Consider the following 20,100-nt stretch of genomic DNA (forward strand, 5'->3'; position numbering starts at 1 on the left):
TGTCTTGGGGTGGATAGACCTTGCACTCGATCAAACCAAAATACTAGTCTATATCTCAGAAATTGTCACAGATGATATTGGGAGGTCCTAGGGGATATAGTTTTGCATTGTTCATGGCTGGACGTAGACGGTACCTAGTCAATTCGTATAAACCCATTCCATCTAATGCCACACTATCGAATTATATTCAGCGAAAAGCACTAACATCGAATTACCTTTTCATTGACTATAATTCAATGGTATAATCGAAACTGGGGTCAGGGTTAGATTAAGGGTTACATTAGGGTGAGGGTTGGGGGTAGGGTTAGGGTTTGGGTTGGGGCTAGGGTTAGATTAAGGGTTACATTAGGGTTAGGGTTGGGGCTAGGGTTAGATTAAGGGTTACATTAGGGTTAGGGGTGGGGCTAGGGTTAGGGTTGCGGCTAGGGTTAGATTAAGAGTTACATTAGGGTTAGGGTTGCGGCTAAGGTTAGATTAAGGGTTACATTAGGGTTTGGGTTAGGGTTGGGGGGTGTGTGTGGGGGTTGGGGGTTTGGGGGATCCACCAATATACCCAAAAAACATTAAAACGTTACAAGGAGATGGCCAGTGCCGTAATTTCAGCACTGGACAGCTCCATGTAACTTTTTAACGTTACAAAAAAATGCATTGAAATGCTATCTTTGACATGTAAAAGTGCATTTCCATTAAAGCCCGTCCATTTATATTTTCGATGGACTGGTTTAGATGGAAAGGCACTATTACATGTAAAAGAAAGCCTGCCGATGCATTGGGAAACAATGCTTTGGTTTCGATGGTGTGGCATTTCGATGCTTCAGTTTCGAGGAAATTACTAGGAATCGCGTAGACTAGTGAAATTTAGATAGTGTATCTGCTCACCCTCCAAGATGTGGTGGTGTAATTTTAAAGCATGTGTATGACCTCTGCACAATGCATAATGGGATTGTTTGGGTTCGGACAGTTTCTTCTCTTTAAGAGAAAGGACACACTTTTGGATTGTTTTCCTCCATTTTGTGCCACTCATGTTCCCAGATACTGACAACGCAAACACCCTGACTCGCTAGGAAAGTCTGTTTCAACAGGGTGAGCATATACAACTGCTCATAAGTAGTGCCTGTGAGCTTATTGAACCCCCAGGCTGGATAGCATTCGGGACATTTGGCTGTTTACACACCCTGAAGCAAAGCATATCTGTCCAACCAGTATTTACCATAGTGTTTCTCACCTCCGCCAGTTAGGGTGTGTTGTATTTTGATGTTCCTGGTCTGTGCTATGCATAATAGTCACTGAATTGCCGCTGTGGAATAACGTTTCTGAAGCCTGTGGCATGAATCCTGGGGCAGCAACGTGATTGTTTCAGGCTTTAGGTACAGTTGTCTGTAGAACTGCATACAACAACTAGCCAGTGTTATACTTTTAAAAGTATCGACGTATGACGTATGACACATGTAAGCCACCCTGTATAGGTTTTTCCCAATGGATCATTTGAATAATCCCGTCCCTGAACAAATTACGAGCCTGTCTAAAAATGTTGACATCTTACTTACAACAAGCTCTAAATATGCTGTGTTCATTTGCTGTGTACCAGGTGATGAACTGGTCTTTCTGGCTAGGCTTCATCTACTGAACGCCATATTGGTTGGGGATTGGGATCAGACCTACATAGCTCTGTTGAGCCGCTGTGTGGAAAAGATATGGAAAAAAGCCCTTTGAACCAGGAAAGTGAAAACCTTTTGGGAGTTTACTGAGTTTCAAAGGTAGGAAGTTCAAGGAGTCAATAAAATCTGTAACATTACCACAAACATGGCCATGAGCTTAGCAACCTGTGTGATAGTTTCACTTTAATTTGTTCCTTCACCAGTTCTCAGAGTATAAAATACCTGTCGTACCCTTTGGCATTATGAGCTAAAAACATGTAGGCTGTGAATTGAGTTGTTTCAAAGGTGCTAACAAATCACTCACACACAAATCAGCCTCAAATTCCCAACAACTATCACCTGTTAAATGACTGGCATATATGTAGTTTGGCTGGTGCGTTATATTCTCCTACCAGGATTCTATGGTATACACAATATAATCCTCGCTTTTCTTTTGAGGTCTACCGGCATCATATAATACAGGTGCTCAGCCATGTTGACAACAGGCACCATACGTACCCGACAGATTCACCTGTTACACCTTTGACTCTAGGGGTACATTTCCCGCAAGTGAGACAGTCAAAACGTGGTTCACACACTACAGCCCCCATAGCCGCATTTTCAATGTGAATGTTTAGACATGCACACAACCTTGCAAAGGTGTGAAATTGCATACATTTTGAAGGTCTCTCCTTAAGCATTTGCACTCCTCTCTTAAATACCTCCATCTGGCCATGAGCTGCAGCCCATCTGGCCATGAGCTGCAGATCAGGTAGGAGCCCCCTGACCCCCCGGCATCTTGTGGCTTCCTAAAATGTTTGCACCTGTGCTTAATAGCATGATGAGCGCACACGGCGTGTGGTTCCTCTCCCCTTCCTCCCTGCTTCCCGTCCCTACCTCTGCCCGCCTCTTTCAATGCCCTCCCACCCCGATTGGTGCACAGAACAAACAAAAAAATAAATAATCTCAGGCCATTACTCGACCTGCAGCGGCTGTCCCGTCCCGTCCCATCTGGCTGTGAACTGCAGATCAGGTAGGAGCCCTCTGACCCCCCACCATCTTGTGGCTTCCTAAAATGTTTTCACTTGTGCTTAATAGCACGGTGAGTGCACTCGGCGTGTGGTTCCTCTCCCCTTCCACCCTGCTTCCCGTTCCTGCCTCTGCCTGCCTCCCTCAACACCCTCCTGCCCCGATTGGCGCACCACACCCTCCTCAAGGACACCCCAGGGCAGCCCTCTGCCCAGCAGCCCCTACGGCTAAGGGCCCCAAGGCAAAGGGCGGCTCCAACTATGGCTGCTCCAGATGGGGTCTGCAGGTTCAGCAGGGGAAGCCAGTAGCCAGCCTTCAACCTGCAGCAACAAAGAAGGTAGGGGCTGGCCAGGGTGGGGAGTAGAGCATTCACTCTACTCAGGAAGCCCTGCCACATAACAAACCTACCTAAATTGTGATAGTACTGTGATGACTAGCCTGTGCCCTCTAGAATAGTACTGTGATGACAGCTTGTGCCCTCTAGGATAGTACTGTGAAGACTAGCGTGTGCCCTCTAGGATAGTACTGTGATGACTAGCTTGTGCCCTCTAGGATAGTAGTGTGATGACTAGCTTGTGCCCTCTAGGGTAGTACTGTGATGACTACCTGGTGCCCTCTATGATAGTACTGTGATGACTAGCTTGTGCCCTCTAGGCTAGTACTGTGATGACTAGCTTGAGCCCTCTAGGATGGTACTATGATGACTGGCTTGTGCCCTCTAGGATAGTACTGTGATGACTAGCTTGTGCCATCTAGGATAGTACTGTGATTATTAGCTTGTGACCTCCTGGATAGTACTGTGATGACTAGCGTGTGCCCTCTAGGATAGTACTGCCATTACTAGCTTGTGCCCTCTAGGGTAGTACTTGGATGACTAGCCTGTGCCCTCTAGAATAGTACTGTGATGACTAGCTGGTGCCCTCTGGTGGTACTGTGATGACTAGCTTGAGCCCTCTAGGATAGTACTGTGATGACTAGCTTGTGCCCTCTATGATAGTACTGTGATGACTAGCTTGTGCCCTCTAGGGTAGTAATGTGATGACTAGCTTGTGCCCTCTAGGGTAGTACTTGATGACTAGCTGGTGCCCTCTATGATAGTACTGTGATGACTAGCTTGTGCCCTCTAGGCTAGTACTGTGATGACTAGCTTGAGCCCTCTAGGATGGTACTATGATGACTAGCTTGTGCCCTCTAGGATAGTACTGTGATGACTAGCTTGTGCCCTCTAGGGTAGTACTGGGATGATTAGCTTGTGCCCTCTAGAATAGTACTGTGATGACTAGCTGGTGCCCTCTATGATAGTACTGTGATGACTAGCTTGTGCCCTCTAGGATAGCACTGTGATGACTAGCTTGAGCCCTCTAGGATAGTACTGTGATGACTAGGTTGTGCCCTCTATGATAGTACTGTGATGACTATCTTGAGCCCTCTAAGATAGCACTGTGATGACTAGCTTGAGCCCTCTAGGATAGTACTGTGATGACTAGCTTGTGCCCTCTAGGATAGTACTGTGATAACTAGCTTGTGCCCTCTAGGATAGTACTATGATGACTAGCTTGTGTCCGCTAGGATAGTACTGTGCTGACTAACGTGTGCCCTCTAGTATAGTACTGTGATAATTAGCTTGTGCCTCCCTGGATAGTACTGTGATGACTAGCGTGTGCCCTCTAGGATAGTACTGTCATTACTAGCTTGTGCCCTCTAGGATAGTACTGTGATGACTACCATGTGCCCTCTTGGATAGTACTGTGATGACTAGCTTGTGCCCTCTAGGATGGTACAGTGATTATTGGATTGCACCTTCTCTATACAATTTTGAATGTTTAGCAATTAGCACATTTAGATAGAGTTGTGAACATTAACCTCTGCCGCATCTAGACAGGATTATAAATAACAACAAGTGCCGCACTCAGATAGAATTGTGAACATTAGTCTCTGTTGCTTCTGGATAGGATTGTGAATGTTAGCAAATGCCACACTTAGATAGAATTGTAAATGTTAGCAATTGCCACATTTGGATAGCATTGTGGACATTGGCCTCCCTCGCATCTAGACAGGATAGTGAATGCTGGCAGGTGCCACACTTAGAGCTGTGACAGTTACCATGCACCACATTAGATAGCATTGTGAACATTGCCCTGAGCCAGACCCAGACAGAATTATGAATGATGGCAGGTACCACATTTGGATAGAATTGTGAACAGTAGCCTCTGTCGCATCTATATAGGATTGTTAATGTTAGCAAGTGCCACACTGAGAACTGTGAATATTGGCATATGCCACATTTAGATAGCATTGTAAACATTAGCCTCCGTCGCATCTAGTTAGGAATGTGAATGTTAACAAGTGCCCCACTTAGATAAAATTATGAATGTCAGCAAGTGTCACACTTAGAACTGTGAATATTAGCATGTGCCACATTTAGATAGCATTGTAAACATTAGCCTCCGTCGCATCTAGTTAGGAATGTGAATGTTAACAAGTGCCCCACTTAGATAAAATTATGAATGTCAGCAAGTGTCACACTTAGAACTGTGAATATTAGCATGTGCCACATTGAGATAGCAGTGTGAACATTAGCCTGCGCCGGACCCAGACAGAATTGTGAATGATAGCAATTACCACACTTAGATAGAATCGTGAACATTGGCCTGCGTCGCATCGAGACAGGACTGTGGGTGTCAGCTAGCACCACATTTAGATAGAATTGTGTACTTTAGCCTCTGTCACATCTAGATAGGATTGTGACTGTGGCAAGTGCCACACTGAGATTTGTGACTGTTAGGATGCACCACATTAGATAGCATTATGAACATTGGCCTGCGCCAGACCCAGACAGAATTATGAATGATGGCAGGTACCACCTTTGGATAGAATTGTGAACATTAGCCTCCTTCGCATCTAGTTAGGAATGTGAATGTTAACAAGTGCCACACTTAGATAAAATTATGAATGTTAGCAAGTGTCACACTTAGAACTGTGAATATTAGCATGTGCCACATTTAGATAGAATTGTGAACCTTAGCCTGCGCTGGACCCAGACAGAATTGTGAATGATAGCAATTACCACACTTAGATAGAATCGTGAACATTCGCCTGCGTCGCATCGAGACAGGACTGTGGGTGTCAGCTAGCACCACATTTAGATAGAATCGTGCACATTAGCCTCTGTCGCATCTAGATAGGATTGTGAATGTTGGCAAGTGCCACACTTAGAGCTGTGTCTGTTAGCATGCACCATATTAAATAGGATTGTGAACATTGGCCTGCGCCAGACCAAGACAGTATTTTGAATGATGACAGGTACCACATTTGGATAGAATTGTGAACAGTAGCCTCCATCACATCTATCTAGGATTGTGAATGTTAGCAAGTGCCACACTTAGAACTGTGAATATTAGCATATGCCACATTTAGATAGAGATGTAAACATTAGCCTCCTTCACATCTACTTAGGAATGTGAATGCTAACAAGTGCCACACTTAGATAAAAGTATGATTGTCAGCAAGTGTCACACTTAGAACCATGAATATTAGCATGTGCCGCATTTAAATAGCATTGTGGACATTAGCCTACGCCGGACCCAGAAAGAATTGTGAATGATAGCAAGTACCACACTTAGAATCGTGAACATTGGCCTGCGTCGCATCTAGACAGGACTGTGGGTGCCAGCTAGTGCCACATTTAGATAGAATTGTGAGCGCTGGCTTGCTTTGCATCTAGACAGAATCTGAAGGTGGGCCAATGCCACATTTGGATATAATTGTGAATATTGGCATGCGTCATATGTTGACAGGATTTTGAATGCTGACCAGTGCCGGATCCAGATAGAAATTTAGAGATATTCACACACCACATCTAGAAAGAGCGTAGAAATTTAGCACATATCACTCCTAGATAGCAAGGCCAACAACCAACCCACTAACAATTTCACTCCTCTGCATACACCTCTCAAACTTTAACCAAACACAACCACAACCCTAAAGTACAACAAACCGCACAAACTTCACTACACTGCAACAACAAAACAAACCACACATAGTTTCGCACAGCTGCACATGACAGCTACTGACCGGAAAGCACCCCCAAGCTCAGCGAACAGTGTTAACCAAACTGAAGCTGCCAACAGCACATCACTGCTCTCTTGCATTTTTCCTGCTCGTTCCCACTAACTCACCTCCCATCCCCGTTCCGTTTCAGATACGCCAGAGTGCCAGGGGACCACTCCGGTGGTGATAGTGTGCGGTACAAATATCCTTTAACATATACTTTAACATTAACATTAACAAATACAAGTGACAGTGATACTGACAACTGTGTTTATTTTTCTTGTTGAAAATATGGTGACAATGCTTACAGAAGAGTTTAGCCCGTATGAAGTTTTATAGATGGGTTATACCATAGAAATGGCCGTCTCGTGTAAAACATACAGACTGCTTTTGGCTGTTTTATCCATTAGCTGGAAATACCGCCACATACTGTGGTTGAAGTTCAGTATTTTTATGGACCTATCGAAATACCCCTCAGAGACCCAGCTGGCCAAACCCTACTGGTGTGTCTGTCGGAATACACAAAAACAGAACTGTGTATTGCTAAGCAGTAAGCCCAAATGCACGCCTCGAGGAACCTAAGTTCAAATAATCGATTAATGACTTTTGAGTGGATTTTATACCCTATGGGGTTTAAATGTAGGTAACTTAAAACGGTCTTTTACTGAATTAGTAAAGGTTGTACAATACTGTTATCAATGGCACATTCACTGTCAAGCATGTAATTCAATAGACCAAAGGTATAGACCAGTATTTCCAACAGTGTTTAGAGATGTGGTTCATTTTAATTAACCAATCAACATTTTTCCAAACATACATTTCTGACATAGTCGTCTAATCAAACAACATAAGAGCATAACATAAGTATCACAACGATTATACAAATGTTACAGTATTTGTAGCTATAATCTGAGACGTTTGTCTCGTGGGGTGATCTGCTCCCTCTCGGGAGGCCATGTACAAGTTTTATAAACAATCGATTATGTTATGCTCTTATGTTGTTTGATTAGACGACTATGTCAGAAACAGTATTGTACAACCTTTACTAATTCAGTAAAAGACCGTTTTAAGTTACTTACATTTATCTAAACCCTGTAGGGTATAAAATCCACTCAAAAGTCATTAATGGATGGGAGGAGACTGGGGTAGACATGGCAAGATTGGAAAAATGTGGATACATAAAGATGAAGTTGCTAAAAAGGAAAGTTAGGCCCAAAAAGATTTAGTCATTAATAAATAAATAAAAGGGGGAATGATGTAATAAAGTTGCAAGTTCAATGCAGTATAGAGGAACACACTTATCAGCTGCGAGAGTAGCACTGTAAAAGTGAAGGAGACTGATTCTGATTCTTATGAAATAAAATCAGTAATAAAACAAATTCAGGGGCACAGGTAAGTATAATCAAACGTGGTCAGACGAAACATGGTAAATAGGCCTTTATAGCTTGCTTTGGAAAAAAACGTGGGCTAGCCAAATAAAAAGTGCATAAAATGGGCGGGGGAGGGGAAGGAAGATAAATTCCTATCAAATATATTTTTTATTCATTTATTTTATTTTATTTTTTGGGGGGTTTTCATCATATTTTTGGGGGTGCCATGGGGTTCGGATATATCTTTATTTCTACCCTACACTGGGGTTCTTATTAGTTTTATATAACTACAAACTGGACTCTTAATAATCTGCAGCTACTTACACCCACCCTCCATTCCATAATCTATTACATTTTTGGGGGTTTCAATTACATTTATAGGGGTTCACCTCCATATTTATCTCTGCCCTACACCATGGATCCTATCTTTTTTATATAAAAGTGTTATAAAAAAATGTTGGCTGTCAATTACATTTTTTGGGGTTCAATTAACTTTATTCATTTATTGTGTGTTATAGTTTACATCACAAATAAGCTTTTCACACAGGACGTATAGCCTAACAAATCATAAAAAGCAAAAATAACAGAAATAAAAGAACAGCAATTCATCACAATTGATCACAATAATTAATCACGAGAATTCATCAAACTTAGTCTAAGAAAACATCGTTACAATTCCTTAATCAACCTGAGATAAATAAACAGCTAATCCCAATTAAAAATCCTACATTCCTATCACTTAAAATTCCTCACACAATCTAGTATGTTAACACAATTGATCCAGGAAGATGGAGTCTAAAAGTCTGATAGCAGCACTCACCAAGGAGGCAGGGGGCGGGGGGTTCCAAGCAAAGCATACCAAATTCTATCAGTCCCTCCAAGTCTTGTACAGTAAAGCACAAATGTTTTCCCAATATATTATCATACATTCTACAAAGTAGAGGACATATAGTTACCAAGTGATAAAAGGTTTCAATTTCTCTGTAGCAGAATCAACACTATCTTCCAGCTCGAGGAATGCTTTCTCTAGCCCCCCTCACTTCATGTGTTGAAAACAAGTTCACCTTCAAGTAGAGCCAGAATCCCCTACACTTTTTAGAAGGATATTTTCGCAATGCCTTATTCATTGATACAACAGGCCTTCTATCATAGACAAAGTGTTCAAACACTCTATAAGTTGATAGGACCATCCTATTGTCAACCCAATCTACTTCGTAGAGGCGTTTCTTTACTGTGTTCGGTCTAGACAGAAACATTTCCTCTGATATCCCTCCATGAACCATGATCTTAGTACAGTTTTCAACCCATAATGAAAGTGGTTTACAAATGCCTAGGCCCAAAATACGTTGCAATTCTATAATCAGGGAACTGCCTCGGGTTCTAATAAACTTTTATATAATTGCAAAGTTCTCCAGTCAATCATAACCTGGATCGAGCTGAAATCTAAAATGTGTCTTTTTGCTGATACTGGGGTAACCAGTGGTAAAGAAAGCACCTTATGCCAGATTTTACCCTCAAACTGCAACCAATGCCCCACATTAGTGTCCACTTCTGATCCATGGATTACTCATGGGATAATCTTCTGGTGATAAAATTTCAATAGAGGAGGAAGGGAAAGGCGTCAACATTTCTTGTCCAACTGTCTCAACTGTGTCAATGAAGGGATTACTGCAGTCTTACTCACAGCCCTTCTTTTACATAGGTTATTAAAACTGAAAATTCATTTTCTAAAATATGTACTTGTTGTAATCTCTAGTCATTAATCACCCATTGAAATGTCTTTATTTCCTTCTTTTCCACTTTACTTAGGACCAGAATATTTGATTTAGCCACACTCATTTCTAAGCCCACGCCTCTAAAATTCTCCTTAATTACAACCAGGACTCTCTGGAGACCTACCTGTGCGTAATCAAGTACCACTAAATCATCTGCATATAGAAGATAAGAAATTAATGGGCTTCCTAATTTAGGAGGGTAAGTACTCACTTCTTGGATGGCTGTCTCCAAATCCACTATATAGGCATTAAAAAGGAAAGGGGCCAAAACGCATCCTTGGCGTAAACCCCTCTCAGTCTGTATCCAGCCTCAGGAGTTTGCTGTGCCATCCAATCTCACATTTACTCTTGTGTGAAGGTGTAGAGCCATCAACATATCCAACAGGGCAGGTGGACATCCCTGATCTTTTAACTTTATCCACAAAAGGGCCCGATTCACACAGATTAAGGCCTTTCTTATTTCCAGGAAGGCCACAATATTTGTCTCGCTGCATCCTGCGCCTGACTCGTCAGGAGCGATATAATGAAGCAGTACAGGGAGATATTTACACCCTTCTTAAATCCTGATTGGAATAGATCAATACATATAGGTACTTTTCTTTCTTTATGTAAATATTTCAGAACCAGGGATCCAAAGATCTTATAAGTTCCATCCAATAAAGAGATGGGCCGTAATTGGTCGGTTCTGATCTATCACCTTACCTATAAATAAGTGCTACTGTTGCCTCTATCCATGTAAGAGGAATTATCTTTAATTTTATCACATTTTCAAATAATTCTGATAATATGTGAGAACATAACCCAGGATCAGATTTTAAGGTGAGATTGGAAAGGCCATCCGGTCCCGGTGCATTCGAACTCTTGTCTCTGGTAATAGCACCATACAGATCCTCCAGGATAATATCAAGGAAATCCCAAGACAAATGGTCAAATCTGTAAACCTCATGTCACCCAGGTACAGTGAGGGGGACTTCCCCATATAATGTTAGGAAAAAGTCAGCCCAGACATCCGCTGTAATCGGATTGGCCTGCAATGTTCTTTGAGGGTTCTTATCTTTAATCAATTACCAAAAAGAGACACCATTTTATGAATTCAGAGAAGCCAGCATTCTTTCTGGTTCATGATGGTACCTCAGTTACCTATTTGATTTCATCCGATTTGAGTGATCTTGTTTCAATTTCTTCAGCAAAGGAAAAACTAGGCTACCCAGTTTCCTGAAGGATCTCAGTTGTCACCTAAAGTTTATTTTCCTTCTGGGTCTCGTCATCAAAGATGTGAGTATGTAATTTTTTATTTCGCCTAGCTTTAAGGAGCTCACTGACAGGCATGAGGCCCACAAGGGTATCTTGTTCAAAAGGAACAAATCTTTCGGGTGTTAACCTTTCCCGGTTAGCTTCATATAGACATTCTGCCATTTTAATATTACATCTGCCAGCAAGTTTCGATCTCCATATTACTCTAGTATTCACCCCTCTTATTTCAACACACATATTGTGGTTGGAGATTCATAGTCAATTCCCAAATATAGGTTAAGCGACAAACTGCGATGGTCACTCCCTCTCAAATCATCAACCGCTAATGTTTCAACCCGATTAAAAAGTTCCTTTGACATAAAAATGTAGTCTAATGTGGAGCTTGTACCACAACCTACCCTCGTAAAGTTGGGGGGAATATCCCCCTTTATATTACCATTTACCAGTGATAGATCCCAAATACCCAAAACTTCTTTCCATAACCGCCCTCTATCCCTGGCCTCCAGATCTTTGGCCCGCGTGCCTCAGTTGGATTTTTAAAATTAACTGTATGACAGGCGTGTCACGCTTAGGCCCTGAAATTCTAAATAGTTAAAATTGCAAGAGGTTATAATCCTAGAAGGATGTATTCAACACAAGTAGAGTTGCAAAAGTATTAGTGTCTTTATTCCAAAGGATGTCAGCCGACACGTCTTTCAATATGTGTCGTTTTCAAGGCAAAGGTCTGATTTTTAAAACCCAGGTTGGGTTGGAATGGGCTAAATCTGTGGGATAATCCCGTTGGAGCCAGCACGAGTCGAAGTTCCAAAGAATTACCAGTTCATGTCCGTGTGTGAATGTTCTTAGGCTAGTATGTCTGTAAGGAGTTGTTTCAAAATTGCGGTGATCTGATCGTATAGGAAATTCAACAGGGCTCGATCCCTCTTACGCGTTTGAAAATCCCCCGCAAGTGATTTTCAACCCAACTCGGGTTCATCCCATTCCAACCCAACTCGGATTTTAAAAATTGGACCTTTTGCCTTGAAAACGACACATGTCGAAGCATGTGTCGGCTGACATCCTTTGGAATAAAGACACTAATGCTTTTGCAACTCTACTTGTGTTGAATACATCCTTCTAGGATTATAACCTTTGCAATTTGAACTATGCAGGATTTCAGGGCCTAAGCACGACACGCCTGTCATACAATTATTAAAACTTTCACATTTTTTGGTGTTTATGTGTGCACCAACTATGTGACTTTGGCGACGCAGCTTGGCCCCGCCCAGAAGTATTAGAGATAGGACATTTCACCTGCTACCCCCTAGCACCAAGATGCCTTTGGCGTACGCTCCACTTTAAAATTCTACATAACATAACAACATAGCGCAAACCATATGGTCCTTTCACATATACATTGCCACGGTAGAAATGCTCTTTTAAACATTCGCTATTCAAATCACCTATTAACTTACAGCTGATGTCTTCCTTCAAGTATATTTCCAGCACTTCATTTATCCTTACTAAAACATTCTTTAAATCTCCATTGCTAGGGTTAAAATACACATTCAAAATTAAGCAAACATGCAAATCCACGTCCCCCTTCTTATTCATTTTAAGAGATACGGCCAAAATATCCTTATCATTCAACAGCTGTTATCCTATTATTAGTTTGCAGTCATTTCTTATTACACAAACCAAACCTCCAAACGGCCTCTCCATTATACCTTTTCTTGCTGGTTCATAGCATAGGGTGTAACCCTCTAGTATGGGTATTTCTAAAATCCATGTTTCTTGTAGAGCTGTGAATTACGACCTACCTCAGGGAATGTATGGGTGGGATGAATGGGCAAAGCCCTGCATGTTCCAAGAGGATATTTTAAATTTGTTCTCTCAACATTCCCAATTTGACCCACCATTTTCGGTGTGTATTCAAAATACATGCCCAATCATACTCAACTGTTCTTGTTGGACCTACTGAATTAGTCGACCCTGCGAGAATCATTATTTTCAAAATTATATGATATGATATGGCATTTATAACGCGCCTATACACAAGTGTTTCAATGTACTTTTACTACCAGTGAATCACGTGGACACACTTCAATATTTTCCTGCTTTCTCTCCAGCCTCAGAGCCTGACCTCCTGCTCCCCTGCCCATCGCCCAGCCTTGAAGCCTCACCTGTGGGCTACTACAGCATAATGGAGTAAACTCTGCCATTCTTGGGGCTTACCGCGCCGGCCTGAGCTTTATTCCGAAATTTCACCTCAATTCATAATTTAAATGCTGCTCCATGAACTATCTGAACCAGAGCACTTTCCTGGCGGAAACAGCCCTGTTCTGGGGTTTTGGACCATTTTGTTTGTACTGCCTTTATGACTACATTGCGGTTTTGGCCTTTCAAGATGGCAGGACCGGATCACTGCAGGCTTGCTTCCTCATTGTTGGGCCTGACTCCCCCTCCCATTGGCTGCCTTGGCCGTGATAGGCCAATCGTGCCAACCGGGAGGCGGGAGCCGGCCCTTAATGACTAAGGCCCAGGATGAAGGCCCTGTCTACCCTTGTCCACCACGGTACTCCACCCGCCTCCCCATGAACTTTGTGTGTGCATGAGTGCCCCCCATCCCGCTGGTCACCTGTGTGCATGAGTGCCCCCCATCCCGCTGGTCGCCTGTGTGTTCATGAGTGCCCCCATCCCGCTGGTCGCCTGTGTGTTCATGAGTGCCCCCCATCCCGCTGGTTGCCTGTGTGTGCATGAGTGCCTCCATCCTGCTGGTCACCTCTGTCTGTGCCACATATATTGACCTTCCGCACTGTATGCTGATGCTACCCTTCAAGATGGGGCTGCGCATCATGTCTGTGCCACATATATTGACCCTCTTTATTTTATGCTGATGCCACCATTCAAGATGGGGTTGCACATCATGTCTGTGCCACATATATTGACTCTCTGCATTGTATGCTGATGCCACCCTTCAAGATGGGGCTGCGCATCATGTCTGTGCCATCTATATTGACTTGCTGTGATGCCACCCTTCAAGATGCGACTGCGCATCATGTCTGTGCCACATATATTGACCCTCTTTATTGTATGCTGATGCCACCATTCAAGATGGGGTTGCACATCATGTCTATGCCACATACATTGACTCTCTGCATTGTATGCTGATGCCACCCTTCAGGATGGGGCTGTGCATCATGTGTGCCCCCCATCCCGCTGGTCACCTGTGTGTGCATGAGTGCCCCCCATCCCACTGGTCGCCTGTGCGTGCATGAGTGCCTCCCCATCCAGCTTGTCGCCTGTGTGTGCATGAGTGCCCCCCATCCTGCTGGTCACCTCTGTCTGTGCCACATATATTGACCTTCCGCACTGTATGCTGATGCCACCCTTCAAGATGGGGCTGTGCCACATATATTGACTTTCTGCATTGTATGCTGATGCCACCCTTCAAGATGGGGCTGCACATCATGTCTGTGCCACATATATTGACTCTCTGCATTGTATGCTGATGCCACCCTTCAAGATGGGGCTGCGCATCATGTCTGTGCCACATATATTGACTCTCTGCATTGTATGCTGATGCCACCCTTCAGGATGGGGCTGTGCATCATGTCTGTGCCACATACATTGACTCTCTGCATTGTATGCTGATGCCACCCTTCAGGATGGGGCTGTGCATCATGTCTGTGCCACATACATTGACTCTCTGCATTGTATGCTGATGCCACTCTTCAGGATGGGGCTGCACATCATGTCTGTGCCACATATATTGACTCTCTGCATTGTATGCTGATGCCACCCTTCAAGATGGGGCTGCGCATCACTTTCTGCAATCATTGCATGCGAATGCTGCCCCTCAAAAAGGAGGCCACGCAAAGTGTATGTCATTGCTAGCACTTTTGTATCTAAGATTACAAATACACTATGTAACTAAGTAAGCTTTCTTAACAGCGCCACGATGCCCGAGGGCAGTTGTGCTCTATACAAATAAATAAAAATAAATAAAATAAATCTCTCCATTTTCATAGGAGGTCACTTCACGAAAGTAAGCAAATCATAACCCATATCATTAAAAGCCTGAGTTTCTGACAACATTAGTTTTCTAATGAGTTCAAACTTAAATTCATGCCTTACTCTATCAGTTCTCGCTGGGTGAGTAAATTACTCCTCAGTCAAGTCCCCAGATTTTATTGGGGTCAATTTAGGTATTTCTTTGTATAGAGTCAACACATATTGCCTATTTAAGGGGAAACATTCTTCAGCTTTAAATTTCCTTTCAACCTTTAGGAAATATAGTTTTTCACCTAGTACGGTGCCTTTACTCTTACCATAACTGGTATTTTGAACAGTATTTATCTCCCCTCTTTAGGGCAGCGTGAATGTCGTTTTCCCGATTTTCTTTTCCACTTTTGGTACAGCATTACCCATTTTTTCATTCACCTTTTTCCTACGTTCTTCCAATGAAAATAATACTGGGAAAATCTTCTTCACCCCTTTCATGGGAATCTCTTTAGAAGTCATAGCATAATTTGACCACCCAACTTTTATCTCTGACACTAGAGGACCTTTAGGTACAAATGTATCTTCTGGCGCAGCCACCCTTATATCATCCTTTATTCTTAGGTATACAATCTCGAGCTGGAAGTTTTAAAGATACTTCTGTACACGTAACCTGTGCATTTCAAACTCTTTCCCCCAAAGAATTGGGGGGTTCCGTATGCCGGGACCCACCATCTCCTTCAGGAGCCATCTCTGTCTCTGTATCAGACTGGACTGTCAAAACACTCATGTAAAATGTCGAATCCAGTTTTTTTTACAGGCTTTAAAAATGGAGTAATAGAGGACCCTTGTCCTCTATCAGTGGTTTGGGCAGAACCTTCCCACCCTTTTTCTTATGCGTCCTCCCAACATTTCCTACTTCTGGAGATTCCTCTTCTTTGACCAAATCGTCATTATAGGTGGGGGCATTAAGGGGCAAATCGTTTTCTCTCCCACTCAACTCTTCTAGTGGCCCAGTACTTACAGGTGGGTGCCGATTACGTTAACCAAACATTTGCATGAATTCTTATAGGATTTCTGTTGATACATTTTTCCAGTTCTTCCGTTTCTTTTGTCTTAGATTAGCTTTATCATCCATGGGTCTGATACTGAACACAACATCACTTACCAGGTGGGCAATAACCCTCCCTTTTACCAACAAATCATCAGAACAGAGGCCTTCAGCATCTTTAGCCTCCGACATTAAGGGGTTATTTCGAATGACCTCATAATTTTGCCTAAAATTCAATTCGGGCATCTGAGTTGACCTTGAATTCACTTTTTCAGGGCATGTCATCAGAAAATCAAATTGGGTTCCCTTTGTTTCACCATACTTAGCATGGACTAATTTGCCCGGGCCACTAGGCCTTATCTCTACCCGGGAATAGAGGTGACCTCTCCATAAATCTACAAATTGGGCATCATTTGCGCTGGCCATTGTATGGCGGTTAGTTGGTCTATTCAAGGCAGAGATGAAGCCCTCCAAAACGGACATTTTTTTTTACCAGCAATTCGTTTAGCATTTGCCTAACATCACGTATTTCATATAGCACAAGTTCATGACCATTGAGGATAGTATGCGTGAAAGAACAGGAAACGAAAAGGCAACTATCACCTCCTGAACTGGGGGTAGCGCCCCTTACACATTTTGATTACACTTTTCCTGACCTTGAGGGTTTTGTTTCTCCAGAATAACTGGTGACAGACTAGGAAGTGAATGATGGTTCAGGTCATCTGATTGAAGTCCCACCTTGCTCTCTGATTTTAGAGGTGGTACCCCTATCGATATAGGGGTTCTATACAGGCACACATTTTCTCTCTTATCCCAGGCTGGTGACTCAGCCCTTTCTAGTCCCAAGGACAGTAGCACCTGTTTGGACAGCTCATGAGAAACTGTTGGCCCACCATAGAGACATCAGCAATACGGTCTTTGTGGGGACAGATTTCAATGTTCTCCAAGTCTAAAAGTTCCAAGGAGCATGAAGCTTCAAAGAGGTTTTGAGCAGGATTGTCCACTGGCTCAATGCCTAGAAACAATGAACTGCTTGACAGTGGGGGACAGACTGGGATATTTCATCCTCGGTCCTTTTTCCTGTTAGGATTTCAGCAAACGTTGTTGAACGTGAGTCAATATCCCATGTTTTTATAGTTACCACAGTATTGTCAAAATTTAGAGGTGCCACCTCTTTATTTTGCAGGGGCAAATGTTTCCCTGACTGCTCCATTTTAACTGCTAAACCCACATCTCGAGGAATCCGTTGCTGATATGGCACACCTGAACATAATGAGAATGCCATACCATTACAAACTGTTATGAATCTTTTATGAGTTATCATCGGTTGGGGCACTGCACAACATGGCACGGCATGGCAGACTGGCATTGAAGATAAAGGTCAGACAAATAACTCGCCCCAGTCAGAAACCCGTAGCAATGTGTAGTAATGTACAAGGTATTCACTGCTTCTCCACCATGTGCCACACACACAGCTCTCATGCAGCTGTGTGTTTTGATGAACATTCCTCCAATGCAAAAGATGTCTCTGTGACAACACAGCGAAACAACAAAAACAAAAAGGCAGCTGTCAGCCTGCCAGCCTCCGTTGAGACCAAACCAACCACTCCTTTAATCAACTCATAAACAGATGACGTTTGCCATAGACGTAGTGATGTGCTGAGCAGATGACTCCCCATGATCCACAGAAACACAAAAACACTCAGCTACACTCCGCCTAGCTCTGCTCGGACTGAGGTTATTTGAAGGGAACTCCCACCTGGAAAAGTCGAAACAGGAGACAGACTCAGCACAGATCTCTAGTGCAAAAACATTCAGCCAAACTCCTCCTCGCTCTGTCAGACTGAGGGTATTTGAAGGGAACTCCCGCCTGGAAAAGACGAAACAGGAGACAGATTAAGCACAGGACTCCAGTGGTCGAAGTGAGCGGGAGCGGCTGGGAGCGGTGCTCCTCTACTTTTTTAAATTACGTTTTACAGCTCCTATACTTTTATTTTAAACAGAAACCGTTCCGGAACGGTTTCGTTTTAAAAAAAGAATGTAGGAAGAAGTTGAGACTTGCACTTTCAGTGCACTACACTGAACGTTCCCTTAAAGAACAGGTGCATGTGTTTGGGGGTTTGTATTGTGTGTGGAAGGCGGTATGATGATGGGGTTTCTGGGGAGTGTGTGCAGGCTGGCAGGGAACATAGCTCCACTACTTCTTTTCATGCACTTCGACCATTGCAGGACTCTAGAGCAAAAACACTCAGCCATACTCTGCTCGGACTGAGGGTATTTTAAGGGGACTTCCACCTGGAAAATTAGAAACAGGAGACAGACTCAGCACAGGTCTCTAGTACAAAAACAGTCAGCCTTGCTCCGCTCGGACTGAGGGTATTTGAAGGGATCACCCACGTGGTAAAGTAGAAACAGGAGACAGACTCAATTAACTTTATAGGGGGTCAGGAGCGTGGAAAAGGGCCAAGACCACCTGTCAATTGAAATGCTTGATGAAAGGTGTCTCACCTTACTACTGTGGTTTATGGTAACATAACATATTCTATGCACCTGGCACTGCATCTCTTAACCACATAGAAAGAGACAAAGACGTAAAATAAGACAGGGGAAGAAAAGGCAGTGTGACATATAAAGAGAGTGGATAGAGACAGCAGGAGAGAGAAAGAAGGGAAGAGCGCTAGATCAACGTATGATATGCAGGGTAGAGCGAGAATATTTTTAAAGGATGTGAACAGAAGCAGGAATTTGTGAGTGATTGCAAAAGAGGGATTATGATTGCTTGCAGGCCTATAATAAACATTGTCTCCTGTGTGCTTTGTGACCTGCAAGGGTTTTATGACATTATGCTTTGGGTGGCATACGGAGAGTGTGGTTGCCCATTTATAAAGGAAGAGGGCAGTTTGGTCCCGATAGCTCCAGAAGTTGGAGTCCAGGTGAGCCATGTGGTGTTACGGAGACTTACTTAAGTGACTACATGGAGGAGTAGCAGGAAGTCAGAGGCTGGGGTCTTTTGTAATTTCGAGTTCCCATAGAGATCCTGAGGTTTCCAGGTAAGGGACCATGTACAACCATTGCCAGCTGCATTTTTGCCATCTTAACACTGCTGCCTGTTTTTTTCAGAACGCGGCACACCTAGCTTTTATGCAAGGTAAAAGCAGTCTATGGGGGTCATTACGACCTTGGAGGTAACCATGCCGCAATTTGCGGCATGGTTACCCCCTTACCGGGTACCGGGTTCCTTGAATGAGGAATTACCGGGCCATTCCAACCTTGGAGGACCCGGTAATTCCTCATTCGAGGAACCCGGACCCGGTACATCCCCATTCCCATTCGAGCCCCCATCAGGCTCAATGGGAATGGTGAGGGAGCTAACAACGGGCCCGTTAATAACGGGCCCGTTGTTAGCTCCCTGGTCTGCTAGCGGGACCCGCTAAGGGCAGACTTGTAATGGGGCAGTAAGGGGTTGACGGCTCCGGCACCATTACTGGCACTTTTAACCCCTTTCCGCCTAGGTCGTAATGACCCCCTCTGACACAATTTCTCCCTCCATCCCTTTGAAAACGAGGTGGTGTTGCCACTTCCAGCACACATCCAAACACTTTTAAAACATTTGGATCACTTTCCAACACTTAGAGAACGACTTACACCTAGCACACTCTTGTGTAAGTTAGTTCTGCAAATTAATATGGGAAATGGATTTTCAAATATTTGTGACAATTCATGTACGCTACGACGTATCCACCAATGTTTAAATATAATTAATATTGCCTTTCCCCAGGCCCATCCTTCACTCGGAGCACACATTTTTACAGATGTATTACGCATGCATGCGATAAGCATGTTTGGTGTAACTCACACATGCATGTTCTATACCTTAACTTGTTTTGTGAAACATATCAGTTACTTTTTTTCCATGTGAAAGTGGCACTATTTTTGGGAATCAATGCCAATGT

At 43.3% G+C, this 20,100-nt stretch overlaps 1 protein-coding gene across 1 annotated transcript in view; it reads left to right on the forward strand.

The window, feature by feature from the left end:
* GPLD1 (glycosylphosphatidylinositol specific phospholipase D1) overlaps nucleotides 1-20,100 on the forward strand; it is a 701,308-nt gene that overhangs the window by 556,688 nt on the left and 124,520 nt on the right. The gene's annotated exons all lie outside the window — the stretch shown is intronic.

The sequence above is a fragment of the Ambystoma mexicanum genome, chromosome 5p (assembly GCF_040938575.1).
Source record: "Ambystoma mexicanum isolate Mex_15411 chromosome 5p, UKY_AmexF1_1, whole genome shotgun sequence".
Taxonomy (NCBI): Eukaryota; Metazoa; Chordata; class Amphibia; order Caudata; family Ambystomatidae; genus Ambystoma; species Ambystoma mexicanum.